Here is a 23,157-nt window from a genome sequence, read left to right on the forward strand (position 1 = left end):
CGCCGGAGAGGTAAATATATTAATATTTTTTATTTTTATTCTTTATTTTACACCTCCCTATGGATCCCAGGGCCTGAAGGAGAGTTTCCTCTCCTTCAGACCCTGGGAACCATGAGAATACCTTCCGATACTTGATGTCCCATTGACTTGTATTGGTATCGGATATCGGTATCGGCGATATCCGATATTTTTCGGGTATCGGCCGATACTATCCGATACCGATACTTTCAAGTATCGGACGGTATCGCTCAACACTACTTATGAGTGGCTTGCACCGTGCAGTGAACCCTCTGTATTTACTTTCATGCAGTCTTCTCTTTATGGTAGATTTGGATATTGATACGCCGACCTCCTGGAGAGTGTTGTTCACTTGGTTGGCTGTTGTGAAGGAGTTTCTCTTCACCATGGAGATTATTCTGCGATCATCCACCACTGTTGTCTTCCATGGGCGCCCAGGTCTTTTTGCATTGATGAGTTCACCAGTGCTTTCTTTCTTTCTCAGGATGTACCAAACTGTAGATTTTGCCACTCCTAATATTGTAGCAATTTCTCGGATGTGTTTTTTCTGTTTTCGCAGCTTAAGGATGGCTTGTTTCACCTGCATGGAGAACTCCTTTGACCGCATGTTTACTTCACAGCAAAACCTTCCAAATGCAAGCACCACACCTCAAATCAACTCCAGGCCTTTTATCTGCTTAATTGAGAATGATATAACGAAGGGATTGCCCACACCTGTCCGTGAAATAGCCTTGGAGTCAATTGTCCAATTACTTTTGGTCCCTTTAAAAACAGGGTGGCACATGTTAAGGAGCTGAAACTCCTAAACCCTTCATCCAATTTTAATGTGGATACCCTCAAATGAAAGCTGAAAGTCTGAACTCCAACTGCATCTGAATTGTTTTGTTTAAAATTCATTGTGGTAATGTCTGTAACCAAAATTAGAAAAATGTTGTCTCTGTCCAAATATATATGGACCTAACTGTAATCAGTGCTTTGTGTGTGTGTTTTTCTGTACTTGCTTTTTATTTTTAAATAAATTAGTTAATAAAAAACACAGAGTGGGATCCCCTGTAATTTTCATATCTAGCAGATTGAAAGCTGAATACTGGGGGCTGATGTTACTATTTAAAGGGACTCTGTCAGCTCAATTTGGCGGGATATTAAAATGAGGTGTTACCGGTCATATGGACGGCGTATCCTCATAATTTCTCCACCCCGTCCGTCCCTTTTTTCCATAATAGATAATAGTTCAGTGCATAAAAGTATGCGTGCGCCATAGTTGGTGCGTACGCCTGCAGTCTTCAGTGGTGCACGCGCAGTATGCTTTGCCCTACTGCGGGCAAAGCCGAAAAGCATTACTGCGCATGCGCCTGCGCACTATGTTCCGGAACACAGCGAAATACTTCTGGAACATAGTGCGCAGGCGCATGCGCTGTAATGCTTTTCGGCTTTGCCCACAGTAGGGCAAAGCATACTGCGCATGCGCCACCGAAGACTGCAGGCGCACGCACCAACTATGGCGCACGCATACACTTATGCACTAAACTATTACAGAAAATAGGGACAGACGGGGTGGAGAAATTATGAGGATACGCCGCCCATATGACCGGTAACAACTCATTTTAATATCCCACCAAATTGAGGTGACAGAGTCCCTTTAAGGAAAGGGGCCAATAGTCCCAAGGGTTCCCAGGCTATTAATAATAGCTCACGGTGCTAGCTGGGGGGAGGGGGCGGCCTGCTCACACTGAACTGACCATGGGAGCGCAGCTGCCTGTGACCTGCGATAACCTCAATGACATTACCGCTCATCACTGAAGCTACATACCAAGCTCAGCTCAGTGTCTCCTGAATTCACGGCTCTACCGTGCAATCCAAATGAAACAGAGTTGGACTATTTGTGGGACAAATGGATTGTCGTTGGACAGATGATAACTATGGTGGTTTATTATTTTTAATCTTACAGTAATAAATGGGAAAAAGAGGGGAGTGTTTATTTTAAATAAAGGACTCGGTGTGTGTTTTTTCAATTAAAGGACTTTTTGTATCTCTGTCTTTATTACATTTGACTAAGAGGTTAGTAATTGGGGTTGACTTACAGACGCCTCTTGATTACTAACCCCTGGGCTTGATGTCAGCGGCCTTAAAACAGCTGATATCAAACTGACCCCTACTACCCCACTTGCCACATGCACCAGGGCAAGTGGCAAGAGTGGAGGTTAAGCGCCAGATTTAGCACATCTTTTCAATGTGCCATTTCTGGGGTGGCTGAGGGCTGATGTTCTTATCCTAGGAGGGGGCCAATATCAATGGCCCCTACCTTGGTTGTTAATATCAGCCCAAATCTATTTGTTTAGCCTTCGCTGGTTATTAAATATAGGGGGACCCTACGTCATTTTTTTTCTGGGGTCCATCAAAAACTAACCAGTAAAGGCTGTGAGCTAGTAGCCTGGGAACTTTTTGGGATATTGTTCTCTTTCCCATATAATTAACATCAGCCCCCAGTGGTTGGCTTTCCCTCTGTTATCTATATAAATTTGTGGCAGAATATAAAATAGAATATCTAAGTGACTTTTAGATGCCTCATGGTCACATCTCAGCCGCACTCTGGTCGCTTTATATTTCTGCACAAAAGCCAAGCTCACTTGCACTGCTTTTCATTTCCCTATATTTTTTGTTCAGAAGACCACTTTGTAGAAGTGACTGTCGTGTTCCTGTTTTTGAGCATTCTATCAATAATCTTTACTCGTGTATAACCCATCTAACAGCTACATAAAGTTCTGCTTTCAAAATCTACAATGAAAGAAACATATTTCTCATCTAAAAAAATCATCTAAATTGGAGCAATTTAATCGCTTTTAACTTCTAACAGACACATTCAGCAATAATTGCAGGCTGTCATCGTAAAACTGCTTTCACAATGCATCTCAAGATTCATGCTCACGCCATATCCGTAAAGACAACATCATTGTCTGAGCTGAAGTGTTTCAGTAAACCCTGTGCTTTCTGGATTTTATATGTTTTATACCGGCTGAACGATGAATGGTTAAATCTCGATGAACGGCACAAGGTTTTTTAATTGCTTTCTCTTAGCACTTTGCAGGGAAGAGCTTGTAACACTTGGCCTCCTGGTGAGCTCACATAAGTGTCCCATATCATGGCACATGCTTACATTTACAGACTATTATGAGAAGGAACACAGGGAAGGGAAATTAAATGATAATGAGCATCACCCTGGGGGATAAACATGGAGGGCACTATTAGACTATTGATTGCATTTCTTAAAGGGAGTTTCTGACACTACATTCTACTTCCTACCTGTCTGTCATCCAGCAGAGAAACTGAGCACCGTGTGCTGAGTGTTTGACTGTGAACTGCTATTCCCCATCTGACGGCACCACGAGCGTGAGAAAGTTCTCCTGCTCGTGGTGCCGTCAGACAGGTCCTGCGAGTTCACGGCCAATGAACTCACTTTACCTATGTGACGTCGGCGCTCTGACGTCAGAAAGGTGAAGTGAGTTAATTGGCCGTGAACTCGCAGGACCTGTCAGACTGCACTGTGAGCAGAACTTTCTCACGCTCGCAGTGCCGTCAGATAGGTAATAAGAGTTCACAGAGAGACACTGAGCACACAGTGCTCAATTTCTTTGCTGGATGACAGGTGCGACCATGCAGCCTGCCATCTAGATGTGGCAGAGCTAGACCCGTTGTGGGACAAATGGATTAAAAGCTTCTCTGTGGAAAGGTGAGGAATATTGCTGCTTCCTTTTTTTTAACTTTTTTGCAGATCGAGGGATTGGGCGAAGTCGTAAGTATGGTTTAATTAAGAATATTAAAGGAGTCTGTGTCTTTCAATTAAAGGACTTTTTTCTGTGTGTTTGTGTTTTCTTACAAATGTGACTATGGGGTTAGTAATAGAGGCGTCTTATTGACGCTTCCCCATTACTAACCTCGAGGTTTGATGTCACCTGACAATACAATGGTGAGATCAACCCCCCAACTATCACCCCACTTGCCACCGCTGCAGGGCATGTGGGAAGAGCGAGGCTCTTAGAGATGCACCTTTTCTATGGCGGCTGAGAGCTTATGTTTTTAGCCTGGGCGGGGCAGTATCAATGCCCCCTTCTTAGGCTATTAATATCAGCCCACAGCTGTCTGCATAGCCTTTGCTGGTCATTATAGGGGGACCCCACGTCATTTTCTTTTTGGGGGTCTCCGATTTTAATAGCCAGTAAAGGCTAAGTATACAGTTGTGAGCTGATATTAATAGCCTGGGAAGCTACATGGGTATTACCCCCTAACCAGTCCATAAACATTGGCTCCCAGCCGTCGATTTTCCCTCTGCTGGTTACGAAAATTGCGGGGGAGCCTACGCCATTTTTTTTACAAATAATAATCTTTTATTAATTAAATACATGTACAGTCAGCTGCACACACACTGTACTAATTGTATTTGTCACAGACATCTATATATCTACCTATTTTATTTGTACTGTATTTACTGTATGTAATCCATCTCTTCTTTCCTGTCGGCTCCTGCACTGATTATACAGTACACGGCTCATGAATTGATGACTTTTCTTCTATCTATCTATGCAATGTAAATACATATACACTGCTCAAAATAATAAAGGGAACACTTAAACAACAGAATATAACTCAAAGTAAATCAAACTTATGTGAAATCAAACTGTCCACTTAGGAAACAACACTGTTTGACAATCAATTTCACATGCTGATGTGCAAATGGGATAGACAACAGATGGAAATTATTGGCAATTATCAAGACACCATCAATAAAGGAGTGGTTCTGCAGGTGGGGACCACAGACCATATCTCAGTACCAATGCTTTCTGGCTGATGTTTTGGTCACTTTTGAATGCTGGTTGTACTTTCACACTCGTGGTAGCATGAGACGACTCTACAAACCACACAAGTGGTTCAGGTAGTGTAGCTAATCCAGGATGGCAAATCAATGTGAGCTGTGGCAAGACGGTTTGCTGTGTCTGTCAGCGTAGTGTCCAGAGGCTGGAGGCGCTACCAGGAGACAGGCCAGTACACCAGGAGACGTGGAAGGGGCCATAGGAGGGCAACAACCCAGCAGCAGTACCACTACCTCCACATTTGTGCAAGGAGTAACAGGGGGAGCACTGCCAGAGCCCTGCAAAATGACCTCCAGCAGACCAGAAATGTGCATGTGTCTGCACAAACGGTTAGAAACCGACTCCATGAAGATGGTCTGAGTGCCCGACATCCACAGATGGGGGTTGTGCTCACAGCCCAACACCGTGCAGGCTGCTTGGCATTTGCCGCAGAACACCAGAATTGGCAAATTCACCACTGGCGCCCTGTGCTCTTCACAGATGAAAGCATGTTCACACTGAGCACATGTGACAGACGTGACAGAGTCTGGAGATGCCATGGAGAGCGATTTACTGCCTGCAACATCCTTCAGCATGACCAGTTTAGCAGTGGGTCAGTAATGGTGTGGGGTGGTATTTCTTTGGAGGGCCGCACAGCCCTCCATGTGCTCGACAGAGGTAGCCTGACTGCCATTAGGTACCGAGATGAGATCCTATTGGCCCTGGGTTCCTCCTAATGCTGGACATTGCCAGACCTCATGTGGCTGGAGTGTGTCAGCAGTTCCTGCAAGATGAAGGCATTGAAGCTATGGACTGGCCCGCCCGTTCCCCAGACCTGAATCTGATTGAACACATCTGGGAGATCATGTCTCGCACCATCCAGCAACATCACATTGCACCACAGACTGTCCAGAAGTTGGCAGATGCTTTAGTCCAGGTCTTGGAGGAGATCCCTCAGGAGACCATCCACCGCCTCATCAGGAGCATGCCCAGGCGTTGTAGGGAGGTCATGCAGGCACATGGAGGCCACACACACAATAGAACATCATTTCCTTATCTTGAGGCATTTCCACTGAAGTTAGACCAGCCTGTAATTTGATTTTCCACTTTGCTGTTGAGTATCATTCCAAATCTAGACCTCCATGGGATATTAATTTTGGTTTACTTTGATCATTTTTACGTTTTATTGTTCTCAACACATTCTACTATGTAATGAATAAAGATTTGCAACTGAAATATTTCATTCAGTGATATCTACATATAGTTACATAGTTACATAGTTACATAATTACATAGTTATTAAGGTTGAAGGAAGACTATAAGTCCATCTAGTTCAACCCATAGCCTAACCTAACATGCCCTAACATGTGGATGTGTTATTTTAGTGTTCCCTTTATTTTTTTGAGCAGTGTATATTTGTGTGTCACTGACATCTATATATCTATGTATTCTATGTGAATATATCTATCCTATCTATTCTACTCAAACCTGCCAGCGTGACTTTACTGTACGGGGCTGCTGAACTGCCGGCTTTTATTCTATCTATCTGTGCAATATACTGTACATACATTTAAAGATGTTTCTATATTTTCATGACTATGAAAATTGTACATTCACACTGAAGGCATCAAAACTATGAATTATCACATGTGGAATTATATACTTAACAAAAAAGTGTGAAACGACTGAAATTATGTCTTATATTCTAGGTTCTTTAAAGTAGCCATCTTTTGCTTTGGTGACTGCTTTGCAAACTCTTGGCATTCTCTTGATGAGCTTCAAGAGGTAGTCACTGGGAATGGTCTTCCAACAATCTAGAAGGAGTTCCCAGAGATGCTTAGCACTTGTTGGTCCTTTTGCCTTCACTCTGTGGTCAGGGTTCAGGTCTGGTGACTGTGGAGGCCAGGTCATCTGGCGTAGCACCCCATCACTCTCCTTCTTGGTCAAATAGCACTTACACAGCCTGGAGGTGTTTGGGGTCATTGTCCTGTTGAAAAATAAATGATGGTCCACCTAAACGCAAACCGGATGGAATAGCATGCCGCTGCAAGATGCTGTGGTGGCCATGCTGGTTCAGTATGCCTTCAATTTTGAATAAATCCCCAACAGTGTCACCAGTAAAGCACCCCCACACCATCACACCTCCTCCTCCATGCTTCACGGTGGGAACCAGGCATGTAGAGTCCATCCGTTCACCTTTTCTGCTTCGCACAAAGACACGGTGGTTGGAACCAAAGATCTCAAATTTGAACTCATCAGACCAAAGCACAGATTTCCACTGGTCTAATGTCCATTCCTTGTGTTCTTTAGCCCAAACAAGTCTCTTATGCTTGTTGCCTGTCCTTAGCAGTGGTATTCTAGCAGCTATTTTACCATGAAGGCCTGCTGCACAAAGTCTCCTCTTAACAGTTGTTGTAGAGATGTGTCTGCTGCTAGAACTCTGTGTGGCATTGACCTGGTCTCTAATCTGAGCTACTGTTAACCTTCGATTTCTGAGGCTGGTGACTCGGATAAACCTATCCTCAGAAGCAGAGGTGACTCTTGGTCTTCCTTTCCTGGGGCGGTCCTCATGTGAGCCAGTTTCTTTGCAGAGCTTGATGGTTTGTGCCACTGCACTTGGGGACACTTTCAAAGTTTTCCCAATTTTTCAGACTGACTGACCTTAATTTCTTAAAGTAATGATGGCCACTCGTTTTTCTTTACTTAGCTGCTTTTTTCTTGCCATAGAATTTGTATTTACAGTCTATTCAGTAGGACTATCAGCTGTGTATCCACCAGACTTCTGCTCAACACAACTGATGGTCTCAACCCCATTGATAAGGCAAGAAATCCCACGTATTAAACCTGACAGGGCACACCTGTGAAGTGAAAACCATTCCCGGTGACTACCTCTTGAAGCTCATCAAGAGAATGCCAAGAGTGTGCAAAGCAGTCATCAAAGCAAAAGGTGGCTACTTTGAAGACCCTAGAATATAAGACATAATTTCAGTTGTTTCACACTTTTTTTGCTAAGTATATAATTCCACATGTGTTTATTCATAGTTTTGATGCCTTCAGTGTGAATGTACAATTTTCATAGTCATGAAAATACAGAAAAATCTTTAAATGAGAAGGTGTGTCCAAACTTTTGGTCTGTACTGTATATATTTTACCCATATCTGCCCTGTGAATATTAAATGTACCTCAGTCATACAAAGCTTCACATTTTGTAATTCAAGAAGTGTCTAATGTCTAGTAAATTTACTTGTTACACCTTGCACCTTTTGAACATGTTGATATTTGCCCACACTGGTATGACCCATGCCAGTGGGATGTTTCAATGTTTTTAATATTTCTAGCTACATTGCCTGAGCAGCATAAGAACTAAGTTGGATCTCATCTTCATCACATTTCACCAATGATGGATACATTTTTGAAGGATACTGAACTTCCTAATCTATCTCTTTCAAAGCTGCTCTATTATTATATGTGAATAGCTTCTTTCATCAATGCAATTTTTAGTTATTTTTGGCAAAAATGTTGGCTCTAAAAATTGAACCTCACAAGTGGTTGGCCAAAGGAAGTAATCAGCTAGCCAGATTTTCCTGTATTCTAGACAAATTTCTGAACTCATTGAAATGGTAATTACTATGATTGCTTATCATTTTAGGTCCAGCCACATTTTTTACCCACTTTAGCGTGAAATAACCGAGTTGATCAGCTGAATTGCTGTGTATGGGTTTCTTAGGTCTTGGAAGTCATCTTGAAGCTAAAAGATTAAGAATTTGTCCCTGGTTTCCCTGGATAGAACCTGCTGTAATGCAGCTAGAGTGCATTCACAGGCACTGTGTAATGATTCGATGTCCTAAGTTCCTGCTCTAAGGCTCCTATCTCTCTAATGCAGTCTGGTCCTCTTTCATATGCAGTAGGAATGGTAATTCTATTAACAGGTCTTATCAAAATGGATGGTATGTCAATGTCATGGTTAGATTTAATATGTCTTTATGATCTCGAAGAGAAACAAATCACAGTTAATTCTTAGTACTAAAAAAAGGTAATTTTTTTTAACTTTGTCCTGTTTAATATAGCAAAATATTAACTGTTCTTAGACATACATTACATGCAGGTTACTATTTGCCTTTAGGAAAGGCTAAAGGGTGGCTTTCCTTTTTTTATTCACTGCGTCAGTTTAATTGTATAAGAAATTGTTTCGACCAAAAACTCTTGGTTTCATCCAAAAACTTTTGGTTTATAATTTCCATGTGTGATCCGTTTTCATGCATCTACACTAAAACCTGTACATAATTAAATACAGTATCCTATTGACATGTACCAGTAAACATCAGATACCACTCGGATGTTCTGTGTAGGATTTGAGGTTTTTTTTACGCGGCCATAGGCTAGAATGGGTGACTTTCAATTGAGAATCGGAAGAAAGTAGTGCATGCCCCAATTTCTTTCTCACAGATGCTCGGAGTGAGAAAAAAAATGTTCATCTGATCAGCTGCATTGGATTGTGTGCTATGTCAATCGCTATATGTCCGCTATATAATATGGCTGGAATCTGCCCTCTGTGGAGCGGGCTCTGTTTCTGCACCTGCTCAGAAATCCCAGACATGCTTAATTTCATACTGCTCACTTTATCAATATACCCAATGTAAGTGAATGGTAACAATTCATTCAAACATTTCCAGGACGAATAACAATGATCAGCACAATACAAATTTCAAAGATGCTCCTGCATTGTTACTTTTTTTTGGAAAATTAAACATAACATTTTATTTAAATTAACATGTCAGAGAAGTTGACATATACAGTACATGCCATAATAAAAAATTCTAACAGTCTATTCAGCGGTGTATCCACCAGACTTCTGCACAACACAACTGATGGTCCCTCCTAACCCCATTTATAAGGCAAGAAATCCCACTTATTAAACCTGACAGGGCACACCAGTGAAGTGAAAACTATTTCCGGTGACCACCTCTTGAAGCTCATCAAGAGAATGCCAAGAGTGTGCAAAGCAGTCATCAAAGCAAAAGGTTAAGTATATAATTCCACATGTGTTAATTCATAGTTTTGATGAATTCAGTGTGAATGTACAATTTTCATAGTCATGAAAATACAGAAAAATCTTTAAATGAGAAGATGTGTCCAAACTTTTGCTCTGTACTGTACTTTAAAAGTTCAAATTAAAAAAAAGTCTCAAATCGGCAAATAAAGTTTCTGTAAAACAAGAGGAACCCTACAGTCAAACATCCGTTTCCATTTTTATATCTATCAAAAATGGATTGTATTTCTTTTTTCAAATCCATTTGGCATACATTTTATTTTCCCATTTATTTTATAAACCGAAAGAGGTAAACTATCTCAACTTTTACACATTATTATTTGTTTATATAGCATCATTGATTCCATTGTGCTGTCCATGAGAAGGAGTTACAGACAAAATAGAATTATAAATTATGGTGAACAAACTAACAATGACAGACTGGTACAGAGGGGTGAGGACACTGCCCTTGCTGCTTTCTGTCGACAGGATAATGGGGAAGAAAGCAGTAGGTTGGGGGTTGCAGCAGCTTCAGTGGTGGTCAGTGCAGGCTGTAGGCTTTCCTGAAGAGATGGGTTTTCAAGTTGCATCTGAAAGTTCCGAGTGTGGTGGATAATCAGTCATGTTGTGGCACAGAATTCCAGAGGATGGGGGATACTCGGGTGAAGTCTTTGAGGCTATTGGGTGAGGAAGGTATGAGTGTGGAGGAGACAAAGAGGCTTTGGAAGGACCGGAGGATGCCTGTTGGAATATAAATATGTATATAGACTCTTAGCAACAAATCAAACATACCGTATATACTCGAGTATAAGCCAACCCGAATATAAGCCGAGACACCTACTTTTGCCACGAAAAACTGGGTAAACGTATTGACTCGAGTATAAGCTGGGTATGCATTGTCCCCTCATCCCTATCATGGTATGCATGGCTCCCTGTCCCTGTCATTGTATGCACGGCCCCCCTGTCCCTGTCATTGTATGTATGGCTCCCCGTCCCTGTCATTGTATGCATGGCTCCCCCGTCAATGTCATTGTATGCATGGCTCCCCAGTCCCTGTCATTGTATGCATGGCTCCCCAGTCCCAGTCCCTGTCATTATATGGATGGCTACCCTGTCCTTGTCATTGTATGCATGGCTCCCCGTCCCTGTCATTGTATGCATGGCTCCCCCATCAATGTAATTGTATGCATGGCTCTCCAGTCCCTGTCATTGTATGCATGGCTCCCCCATCCCTGTCATTGTATGCATGGCTCCCCAGTCCCTGTCCTGGTGTGCATGGCTCCCAAATCCCTGTCCTGGTGTGCATGGCTCCCCAGTCCCTGTCCTGGTGTGCATGGCTCCCCAGTCCCTGTCCTGGTGTGCATGGCTCCCCAGTCCCTGTCCTGGTGTGCATGGCCCCCCAGTCCATGTCCTGGTGTTCATGGCTCCCCAGTTTCTGTCCTGGTGTACATGGCTCCTTATCCCTATGTGTGATTCCTGTTATTAAAAAAATAAATGAATAAATAAAAAACATCCTATTTACCTGCCTGCGCTCCCTCGGTGGTCCTGCATCTTTTTCTGGCTTCCAACAGCTCTTCCTGCTGAGGGATCACATGGCTCCCCTCATTAAGGTAATAAATATGCGGGCCACACCTATGAGAGTGGAGAGGCGTTCATATTCATTACTTTAATGAGCGGTGCCACGTGATCGCTCGGCTGTAAGAGCTGCAGGCGCCGGCGGCCTGAACGAGATGCAGTGCCAGCACCGTAGGTGAGTATGATGTGTGTTGAAAGCCGGCGGCTGCGGCTGGCACTGTGCACAAATACAGTAGCGGCACAGGCTTTAGCTACTCTGTGACCCGCTGCTCCACCGCTCCCCTTTCCCCGCCGGCTTTCTGGGACCGTGACTCGTGTATAAGCCAAGGGGGGCATTTTCAGCACAAAAAATGTGCTGAAAAACGTGCTTATACACGAGTATATATGGTAAATGGAGACTGAAGAAGAAAGGAAGTCTTCCATTTTTCATGGTTGACTGGGCAGTTAACTTACAGGGTTACAGTCTGTTTAGAAAGGATCGTAAAAATCGGAGAGGAGGAGGGGTTTGTCTCTATGTAAAGTCTTGTCTAAAGTCCACTTTAAGGGAGGATATTAGCGAAGGGAATGAGGATGTCGAGTCCACATGGGTTGAAATTCATGGAGGGAAAAATGGTAACAAAATTCTCATTGGGGTCTGTTACAAACCCCCAAATATAACAGAAAGCATGGAAAGTCTACTTCTAAAGCAGATAGATGAAGCTGCAACCCATAATGAAGTCCTGGTTATGGGGGACTTTAACTACCCGGATATCAACTGGGAAACAGAAACCTGTGAAACCCATAAAGGCAACAGGTTTCTGCTAATAACCAAGAAAAATTATCTTTCACAATTGGTGCAGAATCCAACCAGAGGAGCAGCACTTTTAGACCTAATACTATCTAATAGACCTGACAGAATAACAAATCTGCAGGTGGTTGGGCATCTAGGAAATAGCGACCACAATATTGTACAGTTTCACCTGTCTTTCACTAGGGGGACTTGTCAGGGAGTCACAAAAACATTGAACTTTAGGAAGGCAAAGTTTGAACAGCTTAGAGATGCCCTTAATCTGGTAGACTGGGACAATATCCTCAGAAATAAGAATACAGATAATAAATGGGAAATGTTTAAGAACATCCTAAATAGGCAGTGTAAGCGGTTTATACCTTGTGGGAATAAAAGGACTAGAAATAGGAAAAACCCAATGTGGCTAAACAAAGAAGTAAGACAGGCAATTAACAGTAAAAAGAAAGCATTTGCACTACTAAAGCAGGATGGCACCATTGAAGCTCTAAAAAACTATAGGGAGAAAAATACTTTATCTAAAAAACTAATTAAAGCTGCCAAAAAGGAAACAGAGAAGCACATTGCTAAGGAGAGTAAAACTAATCCCAAACTGTTCTTCAACTATATCAATAGTAAAAGAATAAAAACTGAAAATGTAGGCCCCTTAAAAAATAGTGAGGAAAGAATGGTTGTAGATGACGAGGAAAAAGCTAACATATTAAACACCTTCTTCTCCACGGTATTCACGGTGGAAAATGAAATGCTATGTGAAATCCCAAGAAACAATGAAAACCCTATATTACGGGTCACCAATCTAACCCAAGAAGAGGTGCGAAACCGGCTAAATAAGATTAAAATAGATAAATCTCCGGGTCCGGATGGCATACACCCACGAGTACTAAGAGAACTAAGTAATGTAATAGATAAACCATTATTTCTTATTTTTAGTGACTCTATAGCGACAGGGTCTGTTCCGCAGGACTGGCGCATAGCAAATGTGGTGCCAATATTCAAAAAGGGCTCTAAAAGTGAACCTGGAAATTATAGGCCAGTAAGTCTAACCTCTATTGTTGGTAAAATATTTGAAGGGTTTCTGAGGGATGTTATTCTGGATTATCTCAATGAGAATAACTGTTTAACTCCATATCAGCATGGGTTTATGAGAAATCGCTCCTGTCAAACCAATCTAATCAGTTTTTATGAAGAGGTAAGCTATGGGCTGGACCACGGTGAGTCATTGGACGTGGTATATCTCGATTTTTCCAAAGCGTTTGATACCGTGCCGCACAAGAGGTTGGTACACAAAATGAGAATGCTTGGCCTGGGGGAAAATGTGTGTAAATGGGTTAGTAACTGGCTTAGTGATAGAAAGCAGAGGGTGGTTATAAATGGTATAGTCTCTAACTGGGTCGCTGTGACCAGTGGGGTACCGCAGGGGTCAGTATTGGGACCTGTTCTCTTCAACATATTCATTAATGATCTGGTAGAAGGTTTACACAGTAAAATATCGATATTTGCAGATGATACAAAACTATGTAAAGCAGTTAATACAAGAGAAGATAGTATTCTGCTACAGATGGATCTGGATAAGTTGGAAACTTGGGCTGAAAGGTGGCAGATGAGGTTTAACAATGATAAATGTAAGGTTATACACATGGGAAGAGGGAATCAATATCACCATTACACACTGAACGGGAAACCACTGGGTAAATCTGACAGGGAGAAGGACTTGGGGATCCTAGTTAATGATAAACTTACCTGGAGCAGCCAGTGCCAGGCAGCAGCTGCCAAGGCAAACAGGATCATGGGGTGCATTAAAAGAGGTCTGGATACACATGATGAGAGCATTATACTGCCTCTGTACAAATCCCTAGTTAGACCGCACATGGAGTACTGTGTCCAGTTTTGGGCACCGGTGCTCAGGAAGGATATAATGGAACTAGAGAGAGTACAAAGGAGGGCAACAAAATTAATAAAGGGGATGGGAGAACTACAATACCCAGATAGATTAGCGAAATTAGGATTATTTAGTCTAGAAAAAAGACGACTGAGGGGCGATCTAATAACCATGTATAAGTATATAAGGGGACAATACAAATATCTCGCTGAGGATCTGTTTATACCAAGGAAGGTGACGGGCACAAGGGGGCATTCTTTGCGTCTGGAGGAGAGAAGGTTTTTCCACCAACATAGAAGAGGATTCTTTACTGTTAGGGCAGTGAGAATCTGGAATTGCTTGCCTGAGGAGGTGGTGATGGCGAACTCAGTCGAGGGGTTCAAGAGAGGCCTGGATGTCTTCCTGGAGCAGAACAATATTGCATCATACAATTATTAGGTTCTGTAGAAGGACGTAGATCTGGGTATTTATTATGATGGAATATAGGCTGAACTGGATGGACAAATGTCTTTTTTCGGCCTTACTAACTATGTTACTATGTTACTATGTTACTATGGTTACCCATAAACCTTAATGGCCAAATTAGACCTACAAAAAAATGCAGTCTCTTACACTTGAAACAATGGTCCATTTCTATAATGGATATGTACTGTATATGGATCAATAATTTTTACACCAAAGAAAGAGAGTACATATATCACCAGATTTAAAAATATATAAATTTTATTTAAACATATATTCTAATGACATATAACACAAAAATACATGGAGGAACAGACTAAGCACTCAAAAGGAGGAGCACTACTCCATTAATCAGACTTGGCATAGCATATATCCATATATATAAAGCAGCTCCATTGCTGCGGGTGCTTTCACACTTATATGAGGAAAATCAGACTTGCATTAGAAATACACCTGTGTAAACAGCACCACCCAGTTCTAAATATCGTGTAAATCATTGGCATTCATGCTTACCCATTGTCAGTCAAGGAGATATAGTGGCCCACCCTATGACCCCTGATGCGCGTTTCGCGTTCTGATGGCTTTCTCAAAGGGGATGTACTACATGTACTACATCCCCTACATGTAGGAACAGACTGAGCACTCAAAAGGAGGAGCACTACTCCATTAATCAGACTTGGCATAGCATATATCCATATATATATAAAGCAGCTCCATTGTTGCGGGTGTACTACATCCCCTTTGAGAAAGCCATCAGAACGCGAAACGCGCGTCAGGGGTCATAGGGTGGGCCACTATATCTCCTTGACTGACAATGGGTAAGCATGAATGCCAATGATTTACACGATATTTAGAACTGGGTGGTGCTGTTTACACAGGTGTATTTCTAATGCAAGTCTGATTTTCCTCATATGAGTGTGAAAGCACCCGCAGCAATGGAGCTGCTTTATATATATGGATATATGCTATGCCAAGTCTGATTAATGGAGTAGTGCTCCTCCTTTTGAGTGCTCAGTCTGTTCCTCCATGTATTTTTGTGTTATATGTCATTAGAATATATGTTTAAATAAAATGTATATATTTTTAAATTTGGTGATATATGTACTCTGTTTCTTTGGTGTAAAAATAGCTGTTTGGAGTATTTCACCTGGCGATATGCCAATTGAATACATGGGAAAGGTCTTGACACTAATATACCTTTGGCCCCTACTAATATGAAGTGCTGGATTATTTTTGTGTGTATATGGATCAATAATTGTATAATAAATGTGGGAATATAGCTTAAGCAGAATGATCCTGTCAATTATCAAGTTGGTATTAACATAGCATTAGTTTAAAGGTCCACAAGTTTCTACCACCGATCATTTATTTTGGGTCAGGGAAAAAAGCAGTTTGGAAGAATTGAACTAACAGGTAAGGGCAGTTAGGAGAAGACAATGGCTCGCTCTTTACCATCTCTTTTCACAAGATTTTCCCAGAGCAGTAGTCCAGGTCAATGTGTGCGGAGCAAGGACAGAGATTGATAAATGCAGTAGATGGCAAATTTAGTGGAATACATTAATGTTTTCAGGGGTGGACGTCGCACTATTGAACCTATCAAGGTATTTTTTTGCCTACATTATAGAATTGGTCTATGTGTATGCCATTAGGTTGATTGTATGTGCTAATGGTAAATTCAGAGTTAGTGTTTGGCAGACCCATCATATATGGCATCTATCCCTGTGTACTACGAGATAAATATATACATATACACAGTATATAGCTATACAGAACACTGTGAGTTCACCATTTCCATTGCCCTCACCTCTGTCCATGATGTTGTGTTGCACAAGTTCTACTTTTCTCATCTACATCCTTTTAGATATGGTAGTTGCAGTGGCATGTAAAAGTTTAGGCACCCGTGTCCGGGTGTAAAAGTTTTCGGCAGTCCGGTCCGATGGGTGTCGCAGGTCTGGGTTTGGTGCCTCCCATCTTCTTGTGATGCCACCCTCCTGTTGCTTCATCGCTCCCCGCAGGCATTCTTATCTGCCCTCAGAGTAAAGTACTGCAGTGCGCAGGCGCTGGGCCTCTCTGACCTTTCCCGACGCCTGTGCACTGCAATACTTTGGTCTGCCCTCAACAGGGCAGATAGGTATGTCTGCGCAGGACCGCGATGCCTGGGAGGCATGAAGCAACAGGAGGGTGGCATCGCAAGAAGATGGGAGATGCCTGACCTGAACCTGCGAGTCTGCGACACTCATCGGACCGGACCGCCCCCCAGGTTAGTATAATAAAAAAAAATTTTTTCTCTTCCAGGTCGGATTGGGGGTTTATCTACAGCATTATAGAATGCTGTAGATGAGCCCTGAAAGGCAGTGGCCATATCTTATATCGGTCAAAACTACTGACAGTTTCACTTTAAGGAAAATGGATATTCATTGCTACCCACGCCCATAGTCCCTCCCACCTCTTTGTACTGAAGCTGGTGCCCATGGGAGTGGAGAGTAGTGAATATTCATTCTCTTTAATAGTGTTCACATGTGATCGCCCAGCAACTGCAGGAAGACAGTGTGCCTGTTATTAAAGAGAATGAATTTTCACTGCTCCCCACTCCTTTAGTTCCGGGTGTGGAGAACAGAGAGTATTCCGGCAGCTGCCCTTTGCCTAATTATTTTTTTCAGGTGAGAAAAACTGCAAAGTCAAAGTAAAGCAGCGCAAGATAAAGCAAAATCTTTATAATTCTAGTTTTGTTGATATTTCTAAGACGATATTTCCCCTTAATTTATACTTTTTCTAATCACATTTGGAAGCGTGGTCCCTTCCGTACATGTATCAGACTAGGCTGATATGGAGATCTGAAATAAATAGGCTTATCTCTGCTTGCTTGTCTTTGTCTTGTGATTTTGAGGTCTAATAACACCGTGTCACATTCATAAAATCTCATTATTCTTCATATTTACTACCCTTCAGACTCTATAATGCACTAATAAGAGCTCTGATGTAACATATGGGTGGTCACCTCCTGGCCCCTGTCTGATTACATGTTCGCCTGTCACTCTGAGGATGAGGTGTATTAGCCATGTCGCATTCTTACTATATAGGATGTTTGACTCTTCACTGGCTAATCCTTCTTTCTTTCACCCTTGCTTTCACGCTATGAAACTAATCCCGGATTATCTGTAATTAGCGCACTTCACTGTTCACCATTAAAACAATTTTAAGCTTTATGAAGATTTGCAACACCTGAAATGTTTCCTGAAATTTCTAGCATATACAGTATATAGTTGATTTACAGCCTTCACCCTACAACTGGCATGAAGCAAATTGCAAACTCAGCAAGTGCCCTTGTTGAGTTGCAAAAGTTATTTAAAATTCTAGTGTATGTTATTTTGGTATCTGTACCCAGACAAATTTCATTCCCCGATGATGGTTTTTCAATATGTATGCCAAAAACCATTTGATAATTCTTTAAATTGTGTACTTTATTATAGGACAAAACATCTGAAAGAGCATCTGTCAAGTTCAAAAACTTCTCAAACCAGCCATTACCATGTAGAATACTAATCCCGCATCCCAATTAAGTCCCTGAAAGTCCAGATAATGATTCCTGTAGGCCCCAAAACAACTTTTTACCATTCTTGACATATACAAAGTACACTAAAATGTCCAACTGGGTGTCTCTTCCCCAGAGCAGTCCAGTCTTAGATGCTGTAATTTTTCCCCTGAGCGTGCTTGACACCCTCCTGACTGGCCACGTCATCTCTTCTCCACTGATAACCTTCCACATGAAGCCAATGTTCTTGTTTGGCATGTACATTGTGCTGATGAAGCCAGGGACATTAAAAGTGGTTTAATTGCATATGTTCTACATCAAAGTAGTTGGCGCATGAGCAAGATTTCCAGTGTAGAAAAGGATGATGTCAATGTTCTCCGCATCGCTCTCTGCCCTGCCATGTGGAGCCTATGCGCCATCGCTTTTTGGCCTTCCCCGCGCATGCGCATTACAGTACTTTGCTCTGTTCTCAGCAGGGCAGAGAGAAAAATGCCAGTGCAAGAGCACAATGGAGGACAATGTGTGGGAAGTAAGACAAGTCATCCACACAAAGCAGAGTAGGAGGTTGGCAGTCGCAAGAAGAGAGGATGCTCTCGCTCAAGACCAGTCACACCATCAAAACGGAACACGCTGTAGGTGAACATAATAAAAATATAACATTTCATGTAAATATAGAATAGAAATAATAATAACTTTTTTGTACAATGAAAGGGCATGCCAGAATGCTGTGATTGAGGGAGTATAGGTGCTAGCCCTACTTTAAAAGGCTGTGTAATCATGTTTTTCCCATCTAAAGAGTAACTTTCCTGTAATTGATCAGTTCTGCCAGAGAAAGAAGCATATTTCTCTGACGTATATTAGAAAGTTGCTTATTTTCATGTGTACTATAGATTTATTAAATAAGCATTAAAACAATGGTTACTCTTTAACCCCTTTACCCCGCAAGGTAGTTTGCACGTGAATGACCAGGCCAATTTTTACAATTCTGACCACTGTCAATTTTTGAGGTAATAACTCTGGAACGCTTCAACAGATACCACTGGTTCTGAGATTGTTGTTTTCGTGACATATTGTACTTCATGATAGTTGTAACATTTCTTCGATATGACTTGACTTTATTTGTGAAAAAACTGAAATTTGGCAAAATGTAGCAATTTTCAAACTTCTTATTCCTCTTATTTTTATGCTCTTATATCAGAGAGACATGTTACATAAAATAGTAAAAAAATAACATTTCCCACATGCCTCCTTTATATCAACATAATTTTTGAAACAAAACTTGTAAGGAAATTATAACGGTTAAAAATTTACCAGCGATTTCTCATTTTTCCTACAAAATTTACAAAACCATTTTTTTAGGAACTGCATCACATTTGAAATGACTTTGAGGGGCCTATATGATATAAAATACCCAAAGTGACACCAGTCTAAAAATTGCACCCCTCAAGGTGCTCAAAACCAAATTCAAAAAGTTTTTGACACTAAAAAATAAATATTACGTGGCTGTGTTATATACTGCGTGGGCAGTGTTATATACTGCATGGGCTGTGTATTATACTATGTGGCTGTGCTATATATTACGTGGGCTGTGTTATATACTGCGTTGGCTGTGTTATATACTACGTGGGCTGTCCTATATATTAAGTGGCTGTGTTATATACTTCCTGGCTGCTATATTCTACGTGGGCAGTGTTATATACTGCGTGGGCTGTGTATTATACTACGTGGCTGTGTTATATATTACATAGGCTGTGTTATATACTGCATGGACTGTGTTATATACTATGGGCAGTGTTATATACTGCATGGGCTGTGTTATATACTGCGCAGCCTGTGTTATATACTGTGTGGGCTGTGTTATATACTACGTGGGCTGTGCAATATATTACGTGGCTGTGTTATATACTGCCTGGCTGCTATGTACTATGTGGGTAGTGTTATATACTGCATGGGCTGTGTTATATACTGTGTAAAGATGCTATATATCATGTGGGCTGTGTTATATACTGCATGGGCTGTGTTATATACTACATAGGCTGTGCTATATATTACGTGGCTGTGTTATATACTGCCTGGCTGCTATATACTATGTGGGCAGTGTTATATACTGCGTGGGCTGTGTATTATAAAACGTGGTCTGTGTTATATACTGTGTGGGCTGTGTTATATATTACGTGGGCTGTGTTGTATAATGTGTGGGCTGTGTTATATACTACGTGGGCTGTGCTATATATTATGTGGCTGTGTTATATACTGCCTGGCTGATAAATACTACATGGGCTGTGGTATATTAGTATTAGGCTGAGGGTGCCAATACTTTTGTCTGGCCCATTTTTGGAGTTTTGTGTGAAATTATCAATGTTTTGCTTTTTGCTTCATTCTCTTTTGTGTGTTTTCATTTAAGACAAATTAAATGAAGATAATAATTCCAAAGAATTTGTGATTGCAATCATTTTCAGGAAGAAACTGAGTATTATCTGACAGAATTGCAGGGGTGTCAATACTTTTGGCCACAACTGTACGTATCTGTATTGAGGGGAAAGACACAAGTATGTATACAATGTATGTGACCTTGTTATTTTCAGGGCTGTGATGATCATCATTACAAGACAAGTCGTCGCTGGGAGATGTCGACATAAAGGTCTGACCAGAAAAAGAAGAAACAAGAGAAAGTGTCTCTAATCAGACAAGACGTCAGCGGTAAGTGCCTGAATGTAGATATTATTACGTATTATCTGACAGAGTTGCAGGGGTGTCAATACTTTTGGCCACAACTGTATATATATATATATATATATACATATATATATATATATACTGTATATATACACATATATATATATATATATATATATATATGTATATATATATGCTGTATACCGGTATGTATGTATGTACAGTTCAGACAAAAAGTTTGGACACACCTTCTCATTTAAAGATCTTTCTGTATATTCATGACTATGAAAATTGTACATTCACACTGAAGGCATCAAAACTATGAATTAATACATGTGGAATTATGTACCACCTTTTGCTTTGATGACTGCTTTGCACACTCTTGGCAGTCTCTTGATGAATGTAGTCACCGGGAATGGTCTTCCAACAATCTTGAAGGAGTTCCCAGAGATGCTTAGCACTTGTTGGCCGTTTTGCCTTAACTCTGTGGTCCAGCTGACTCCAAACCATCTTGATTGGGTTCAGGTCTGGTGACGGTGAAGGCCAGGTCATCTGGCGTAGCACCCCATCACTCTCCCTCTTGGTCAAATAGTCCTTACACAGCCTGGAGGTGTGTTTGGGGTCATTGTCCTGTTGAAAAATAAATGATGGTCCAACTAAACGCAAACCGGATGGAATAGCATGCCGCTGCAAGATGCTGTGGTAGCCATGCTGGTTCAGTATGCCTTCAATTTTGAATAAATCCCCAACAGTGTCACCAGCAAAGCACCCCCACACCATCACACCTCCTCCTCCATGCTTTATGGTGGGAACCAGGTATGTAGAGTCCATTCACTCACCTTTTGCCGCGTCTCACAAAGACACGGTGGTTGGAACCAAAGATCTCAAATTTGGACTCATCAGACTAAAGCACAGATTTCCACTGGTCTAATGTCCATTCCTTCTGTTCTTTAACCCAAACAAGTCTCTTCTGCTTGTTGCCTGTCCTTAGCAGTGGCTTCCTAGCAGCTATTTTACCATGAAGGCCTGCTGCACAGTCTCATCTTAACAGTTGTGTCTGCTGCTAGAACTCTTTGTGGCATTGACCTGGTCTCTAATCTGAGCTGCTGTTAACCAGCGATTTCCAAGGCTGGTGACTCGGATAAACTTATCCTCAGAAGCAGAGGCAACTCTTGGTCTTCCTTTCCTGGGGCGGTCCTCATGTGAGCCAGTTTCTTTGTAGCGCTGTATGGTTTTTACCACTGCACTTGGGGACACTTTCAAAGTTTTCCCAATTTTTTGGACTGACTGACCTTCATTTCTTAAAGTTATGATGACCACTTGTTTTTGTTTACTTAGCTGCTTTTTTGCCATAATACAAATTCTAACAGTCTATTCAGTACGACTATAGTACGACTATCAGCTGTGCTTCCACCAGACTTCTGCACAACACAACTGATGGCCCCAACCCCATTTATAAGGCAAGAAATCCCACTTATTAAACCTGACAGGGCACACCCGTGTAGTGAAAACCATTCCCGGTGACTACCTCTTGAAGCTCATCAAGAGATTGACAAGAGTGTGCAAAGCAGTTATCAAAGCAAAAGGTGGCTACTTTGAAGAACCTAGAATATAAGACATAATTTGAGTAGTTTCACACATTTTTGTTAAGTATATAATTCCACATGTGTTAATTCAGAGTTTTGATGCCTTCAGTGTGAATGTACAATTTTCACAGTCATGAAAATACAGAAAAATCTTTAAATGAGAAGGTGTGTCCAAACTTTTGGTCTGTACTGTATATATATATATATATATATATATATATATATATATATATATATATATATATATATATACATATATATATATATACGAGGGGCGATACAAAAGTAATGATAGTCATTACTAAACACAATGAATATAGTCAAAAAAAATTTAAATTTTTTTACATAGTCTCCTATCAAGAAGACACAAAGGAGAGTAGTAAAACCAAAAACACTCAGTTTGAAAAAATGTTGCAGTAATCCGCAAGTGCTAGTAAAAGATGTAAAAAACAGGGTATTTGGTTGATACGTTTTTTGCAAAACATGTATACTAAGCTGCTCTACCAATCTTCACGGTATACCCTTATCAGAGCAGTCCTAACTAATGTATGCAATCCCTATCTGATGTATTTAAAAACCTGATCATCTGTATATAACCTGTGTGAACAGGGTTCAGAGAGGAAAAATCCATGTGTGCATACAGGGTAGAACAGCTTTTGTGCAGATAGCCCAAGAGGAGTGGTGGAACTCCCCAGTCTTGTAGACACAAGAGAACAATTATGGAAACAGGAACACATGGGCTACTTGCACAGTGAACAAGTCTGTATAATCA

Source organism: Ranitomeya imitator, chromosome 3 (assembly GCF_032444005.1).
Source record: "Ranitomeya imitator isolate aRanImi1 chromosome 3, aRanImi1.pri, whole genome shotgun sequence".
NCBI lineage: Eukaryota > Metazoa > Chordata > Amphibia > Anura > Dendrobatidae > Ranitomeya > Ranitomeya imitator.